The sequence below is a fragment of the Monodelphis domestica genome, chromosome 2 (genome assembly GCF_027887165.1).
Source record: "Monodelphis domestica isolate mMonDom1 chromosome 2, mMonDom1.pri, whole genome shotgun sequence".
Lineage (NCBI taxonomy): Eukaryota > Metazoa > Chordata > Mammalia > Didelphimorphia > Didelphidae > Monodelphis > Monodelphis domestica.
Genome location: NC_077228.1, coordinates 168107819 through 168116194, shown reverse-complemented (window position 1 = coordinate 168116194; position 8376 = coordinate 168107819).

Here is an 8376-nt window from a genome sequence, read left to right as displayed (position 1 = left end):
TCCAATTCCTACTAGGGTAAAAATGATTTTTGGATGTGGGGCCAATTCTTTTAGAACATTTGTGAATTGTATAGTGTTGTAAGGGATTTTAGCAGGAGCAAGCTGAAAGCAGGAACTATGGAGGCAGAGGGAGAAAATTCTGGAACCTTAAGGAGGTTCTCTCGGGAGGACAGTTAGGGAAGCTGCTCTCTGAAGAAGGAGATTTTGAATCTGCCAGAAGACTGGACTTTACTTCAAGCAAAATCATCACCTGGAAGTGGTAAAGAGAGTGCTAACACTCTACACAGGTGGACTGTGTGGGTGAAGCCATTTCTTCCCTTCCTGATCTTTTGAGCTGCTACTGATTTCTACTGGGACTTCTGACAGACTCAAGAGGACATTAGTTGTGAGACTTCCTTTGGCTTTGTTCCTGTTCCTACAAGCTGTAAAAGTTAAAATCTCAATAATAATATTACATTTTAAGAGACTTATTAATGATCGTTAGAAATCAAGGAATAAAGAAGATACAAAATAAAGACCACGTGCCCATGGCTGATCAGCCAGTTCAAACACCCTTTTTACCACCACCAAGCTGATTCTATATCAGAGAGCATGAGCCTCCAAAGCCCCCACCCTTTATCCTCTGTCTACAGGAAGTACCTAATGACAGGAAGTCAGTGGGCTCTTGGGATATGTACTTCTTTTTTAGGGTAGCAGATTTTCAATCATACAAAGCCCTAATCTTAAGTAGTAATAAAGGAATTAATTAGAATAGTAAAGAAAGTAGTTAGTGGGGTTTAGTACACTGACTTTGGGGTTAAGTTTGGATCTTTCCAATTCCCTTCCCTTCTTTCCTTTAGCTTAAATAAACTGTTAGTTTGATATAATTACATGTTCTACCTAGTATTTTAATTATAGCCATTTCAGTTGCTGCTTCTTCTGGTGAGATTAGTGTGAGTTGTGTTTGGGACATGTTCAAACCTTATTGATGGAGGGTGTAAACTAATGTTCTTGTGGTGCCAAATTCCTAGCAAATATTATACAATTATATTAAATTTATACTGGGAAGCTTTATAGGGGAGTGGGGTGACACAAACTGATTTGTATCCTCCATGGCACTGGAGGTGGTTTTTCATTTTTATACCTGCTATCTGCTCCCTAGGTAAACTACTGTGCCTTCTAGAGCATCAAGTTGGGCTCTTAATTTTGAATCTATGATTTCTTGTGTTCCAAAAGCATGAGAAACATTTTCTGACATTTTATTGACATAAATGGCTGTGTGTATAGTGTTGGTAAGTGCTACCATGGATGTGACTGAGGTGACAATAAGGGTTACTAAGGTGATGCCATCCTAGAAATCTTTTGACTCTTTTGAGATTATCTATAACCAATTGGAGGATATAAACATTTGTATCTGAATACCAAGGACTTGCAGTTTTTAGAGAAAGTTTTTTACAAATGGTGGTTGATTCAGGAGAACAATCTTATCAATTAGGTACATAAGGGATGGAAAAATACATTGGTGATTTTATAATTAATACATGAAAAATTATACACTTTTACATTGTTTTCAAAATGATGAGTAGTAATGGATAATGATCCAACAAGGAGTAGGTATGGATTAGGAACACATGATAGGGGTGTCCAAGTCAGAGGTTTTTGGTCTTTTTTGCCATCTATGTACTCCAGTGTAATTTTTGAGCATGAATAAGGGAGTTGCCAAATATGTGGGTGATGCACATTTCCCACTGTTAACATGGGAGGGGTCCATCCTTCTAAGGATGTATGTGTTGGATGAAAAGGATTAGTATATGGAGCTGACTCTATGTTTCTTGGAATAATTCATGTAGTGGTTTCAGGGGTGGCCCAATCAATAACCTGTATTTTAGTTTCTGGGATAGTGATTTTTGGGGTGCAGGGCATAACACCAAAGAAATGTGGGGTTCCTTCTTTTTGGCTTATTTCTTGGCAAGTGGGGTACCAATTGGTGATAAAACTTTCAGAGTATAATCAATGTGTGTTCTAGCAGCAAGGAGATTATTATCAACAGTTAAACATCCTATGATTTGTTCATGAAAAGAAAAGCCTATAGGGAAATCTGTAGTGAGTGCAGTAAAGTTCTATGGGTGCACAACAGGGGTTGTCTCCTAAAGGAAGCTATGTCTCAGAACAAGGAACAATTTGCATACACAGCAGGTGATTGTTGATACCATGAAACAAGGTGAGCAAGGTGGGGGGTCTGGGAGGAAAGCCCCAAAGGTGTTATTGGTGTGGACTGGTACACTCACATCTCCCAGAGCATGAAACCTGGCATGTTAACAGTGCTAAAAAGATTAAGATGGGATCTGTTCGTCTTTGATCTCCATGTTGAGCTGTCATGAGTTGCTCCACTTGTTGGGTCAGCTTTTTTATTTGTCCCCAAATCATGGGCTTTGGTGAGATTTGTTGTTTAAGGTAAAAGCTTTTGGAATGGCAACTAATATTATTTTTGAGTTTTGAATTCAGGTATAGTTGCCTGATAGATCATTGAACTGTATCCATCATTCAGAAAGAAAGGCATGACTGATTAATAACCCTGACTCTTACCTGAAGTCAAACAGGGTTTAATCCTTTCCTTGCTTTTTCCTTTCAAAGTAAATTGTTATAATCAAAGCAAAGTGAAATAATAATTGAAGCCCCTGATCTTCTTGTACTGTTCCCACAACCTGAAGGATGACTAGATTGTTTTTACTTGGTCCTATAGGGCAGAAATAGGTGCCATGGGTAGAAATTGCAAAGGTTCAAGTTTAGGCTTTTTGCCAGGAAAAATATCTCACCAACAGTCAGAGCTGTCCAAAAGGGGAATATAAAGGAAATAAATGATGCCCTTCACCGGAGCTGTTTAGGGAATGGTTGGATGGCTAATTTGTTGTGTAGGAGGGGCTCTAAGAGGATGGGGAGACTGGGTCTCCCCCTTGAGGCAGGGAATGTAATGGTCCCAAAGGCATTATCTTAGAGCACATTTCCTCCCTCTCTCAACCCCTCCCACAGTAGCAGTGGTCCCAATGTACTTTTTCTTCTAATCCCAGCAGCAATACTACATTTGTTGTCTCATCCTCAACACCCAGCCACTTACCCCAGAGGTGGAAATGATTAGTTGTTGTGCTAGTAGAACACATTCTTGTTCATGTGAGGGTTGGATTAGATGGCCTCAAAGGCTACGCTTAGATTCTGAGATTCTCTAATTTTCTCCTTCTGATTTAGCAGAAATTGTAAGCAAGCAACTACAAACTTCTTATAATTAGTTTAGTCATTGTATTTGTAAAGTGCTTAGTACAGTGTGTGGCTCACTGTAGGAACTATATACATATTATTCACCCAAACATTTATATCTCCATTGCCTAGCCTGTACCTGTCAATCATGAGTACATAAAAACAACTAATTAATAATAATAATAATAATAATAATAGCTAGCATTTATATAGCACTTTAAGACTTGTAAAGCACTTTAGATCATTTTATTTGGCCCTCACATCAATCCTGGCAGAGAAGTGTTTTTCTTATAATCCCCATTTAATAAAACTGAGGCACAGATGCTATTATCTTCATTGAATGACTGAGGAAACTGAGGCACAGATGCTATTATTATTGTGGTTTAACAGCTGAGGAATAGAGAGGAATAGAGTCACAAGAGATTCTTGAGCATGAGGGTGGTATATATCTGTGCTTTAAGAAAATTCTTTTGGTGAATATATGGTAGATGAGTTGGAGTAGGAAGAAACCAGAATCAAGGAGAATAACAAGAACTATATTGCAAGAGGCTAGGCAAGAAGTGATGAGAGCCTGAACTGGGTTGTGAAATTAGGGCTATATTGTGGGGATAGAATCAGTGAGAATTAGCAACAGATTGGATGTGACTGGTAAGAGAGAATGAGGCAGGAAAGATAATTCCCAGACTACATACTTGAAGGATAGTGGTACCCTCAACACAAACAGGGAAATTTGGAAAGAGTATTTCAGGGGAGGATAATATGTTTTTTTCTTGGATGTGTTGATTACCAGGATATAGTTGGTTATGTAGGATTGTAATTCAGGAGAGAGATTTAGCCTGGATATATAGACTTGGAAGTCATTTTCATAAAGATGATCATGGAGCACTTGCAGGGAAATGAGATCATCAATGTGAGAGGATAGAGAGTAAAGAAGGTCTGGAACAGAAACATGGATGGGGATAAATATAAATATCAATGACAAATAATTTAGTGACTATGGTTGGATCATAATAATATGAAAATGATAATTGTTTCTGAATTGGTTTACAGATCTAGTAATATTTTACATAGATGGTACTTTACAGAGGTACACAAAATAGTAACATCTATTTGGAGAAATAAAACATCCAGAATATCAAAGAAAACAATGAAAAAAGAAAAATGAATAGAGAATTTAACTTCAAAATCTTATTATATTATAATTCGGTAATCATAAAAGCTATTTACCACTGGTTAAAAAACTGAAAGCTAGGTTAATATAATAGACCAGTAAAAGAAGAATCAGAAATAATAAAATTCAATAACCTGGTGTTTGAAATACAAGAAAACATCAATTACTTTATTAGACAAGAATTATTAGAAAAACTGGAGAGCAGTTTGACAGAAATTAAGGTTCAAACCAACACTTTGTCCCTTATACTACAATAACTTTGAAATGGATAAATGACCTGATTAAGTTATACATATGCACATACCTAATATAGAAGAGAATAAGATTATTTAACTTTAAAATTATTATAATGAGATTAATTCTTTATTTAAAACTGATTTTGTAGCTATCTTTTAAAATATAAACCAAATTTCTTCCCATATCTTCTCTCTTTCCCCTCACCACCACTTCCAGAAAGCCTTTCTATTTAACAAAGATTGCTTTGTTAAAAAAAAAGTATTTATTTATGTATTTATTCAGCCCCTCTCTCCTCTCCTCATATCATAGAAAGCACTATTTGACAACCAGACATGTATATATAGATTATGTCTTTCATATTTCCACTTCTTGGTTCATTCGTGAGTTATTCTTCAAATATTAAATCTGTAGCTGTATTTAACATTCTCTTGGTTCTATTTATTCTACTCTTCATTATCTCATGTAGCTCTTTCCAATTAAAAAAAAAAAACTTAACCTGCTATAACCCAGTGGAATTCCTTGTCAGCTCCAGGAGTGGGGAGGGTAAAATAGAGGGAGAGAAAATGAATCATGTAACCATGGAAAAATATTAAAAAACCAAATAAAATGTAATTAAAAAGAAAAAACTAATACACTAATTTCTTTTTTTTTGGTATAATATTTTTCCAGATATAGTCAATACAATTTGTTAATATTCATTTTCTGATACTTTGCAGTTCATGCTATTTCTTTCCCTCCCACCTCTCCCCTTCCCAAGAAGGCAGGTGATATTATATATGTTGTACATATATTATCATATAATGCATATTTCTATGTTCAACATGTGAAATAAGACATATATTGCTTACAGTAGAGAAAAATTTATAGAAGAAATAAAGAATGATATCTTTCAGTTTGCATTTGAACTCAGTCTGTTTCTTCCATGGAGATGAATGGTCTTTTTTTTTTTTTGGTCATGAATCTTTTGGAGTTATTCTGGATCCTTGTCTTGTTGATAACAGTTAAGTCATTCACAATCAGTCATCATGCATTATTGTTGTTACTATGTACAACATTCTCCTGGTTCTGCTCACTTCACTTTGCATCACTTCATATAAGTCTTTCCTGGTTTGTGTGTGTGTGTGTGTGTGTGTGTGTGTGTGTGTGTGTGTGTTGTGATCATCTTATTTGTCTTTTCTTTTGCTTTTCTTTAGAATATTTTTCCATGGTTGCATGATTCATGATTCCCCCCATTATCCCCTCCTCCCTCCCCGAGCTGACTGTCTTTTCTTTTGGCACATTGGTAGTCCATTAAAAGTATATACCACAACTTGTTCAGCCTGTCCTCAATTGATGGACATTCCTTCAGTTTCCAGTTCTTTGCCACTACAAAAAGAGTTACTAAAAAAATATGTATGTCCAATTTTATAGCCCTTTTGGCATGGTTCCAGATTGCTCCCCAGAATGATTATATACGTTTACAGCTCCACAATAGTGTATTAGTGTCCCAATTTCTCCATATCCCCTCTATAAAGGGGAAAAGGGGTTATTTTTATTTTTTAACTATTTATTTAGTCAAAAGGGGTTATTTTTAAAAGGATTGGACTGTATTATTTAAGAGTGTGGTTGCCAGGAATTTAATTTATTCCAAAGAGATTTGTTTATAATTTGTTTACAAAATTTAGAAAGAGTGAAGTAAGAAAATCAGAGAGAGGATAGGGCAAGATATCTAGCTTAAGCACTAAGTAATTTACTCCTGGGAAGGGAGAGTTAGTCCTTAGGCCTCAGGATACCTCTCTTAAGAGGTAAGTCTCTCCTGAGGCTAGTTTTCTCAGAAAATCCAGCATAAGAGCCAGCTTTTCACTCACTACGTGTCAGTTCAAAGGAAGAGATTTTAGAACAGCCTCACCAGAAAACAAGGTCTCAATCTAGTCAGCACATTCTTCACCCATCTCTACTTCAAAGAATGAAGAATTGCCATTAGAACTGCATTCAGGAAGTTGTTAACTCCTTTTTAAAGACACTTTCTCTTATATCACTTCCTGTGCCTTCCCCTAATTCTACGTTTACCAATCACAATTGAAGTCCTGTTTTAGACTTCCCAGGAGGCAGTTAGTCAATTCTGATTCATCACCCACTATCGCACAGATGGGTCACAGACCTCCCACTTAATGATTAAGTGAAATGTTTACACTTTTAGTGATTAGATCTAAAAATGAGCAGATCTCCATATTTAACTTTTAAGTAGGGTATTTACACTTTTGGTGATTAAATCTAAAAATAGGCAAGGGTTACAATTTTTAATCTTCACAATCAGGGGAGAGTTAATTTTAATCTTTACACCTCCAACAATTATCATTTTCCTTTTTGGTCATTTTAGCCAGTCTAGTAGGTGTGAGGTAGCACCTCAAGAATTTTTTAAATTTGCATTTCTCTGATCAATACTAATTTGGTACATTTTTTTCCTGTGACTAAAGGTAGTTTTAATTTCTTCATCCGAGAATTGCCTGTTCATATCTTTTGACCAATTGTCAAATGGGAAATGCTTTGTATCCTTATAAATTTCACTCAGTTCTCTATATATTTGAGAAATGATATCTATGTCAAAGGGACGTGGTATAAAGATTTCCCCTCCCCATTTTGTTGTTTTCCTTTTAATCTTGTTTTCATTGCTTTTGTTTGTGCAGAAACTTTTTAATTTAATGTAGTCAGTGTTACCTATTTTACATTTCATAATGTACTCTATTCCTTTTTTTGACCTAAATTTCCCCCCAATCCAAAGATCTGGCAAGTAAACTATTTTGTGCTCCCCTGATTTGTTTATGGCATCACACTTTGTTTCTAAATCATGCATCCATTTTGACTTTACCTTATTTTTTATTATGAGGTATTCCTAATTTCTTCCATACCATTTCTCAGTTTTCCCAGGAGTTTGTTGTAAAATAGTTAGTTCTTCTAAAAGTTTGGATTTTAGGGTTTATCAAATCCTAGGTTATTATGGTCATTTACTATTGCATGTTGACTGCCTAACCTATTCCATTGGTCTTCCAATCTATTTCTTAGCCAGTACCAGATTGTTTTGATGGTTGTTACTTTATAGTATAGTTTGAGATCCAGCATATCTAAGTCACCTACTTCATTATTTCCCCCCTTAATTCCTTTGATATTCTGAATCTTTTGTTCTTCTAGATGAATTTTGTAATTATTTTTTCTAGCTCTATGAGATGATTTTTGGGTAGTTTGGTTGGCATGGGACTGAATAAACAAATTAGTTTAGGAACAATTGTCATTTTATTATATTGGGATGGCCTATCCATAAGTCATTAATATTTTTCCAGTTGTTTAGATCTGAATTATTTGTGTGAAAAGTGTTTTGTAGTTGTATTTTATAGTTCCTGGGTTTGTTTTGGCAGGAAGATTCTTGGATATTTTATGTTTTCTACACTTATTTTAAATGGAATTTCTCTTTCTATCTCTTGCTGTTGGGCTTTATAGCTTTATAGCCATTGGGTAGTATAGATAAATGCTGATGATTTTTCTGGGTTTGTTTTATATCCTGCAACTTTGTTGAAGTTACTAATTGTTTTGATTAGTTTTTTCTTGATTCTCTAGGATTATATAAATCTATCATCATATAGTCTGCAAAGAGTGGTAGCTTTATTTCCTCATTGTCTAGTCTAATTCCTTCAATTTCATCTTCTTCTCTCAAAGGTATAGCTAGCATTTCTAGTAAAATATTGAATAGTAGTGATTTCACT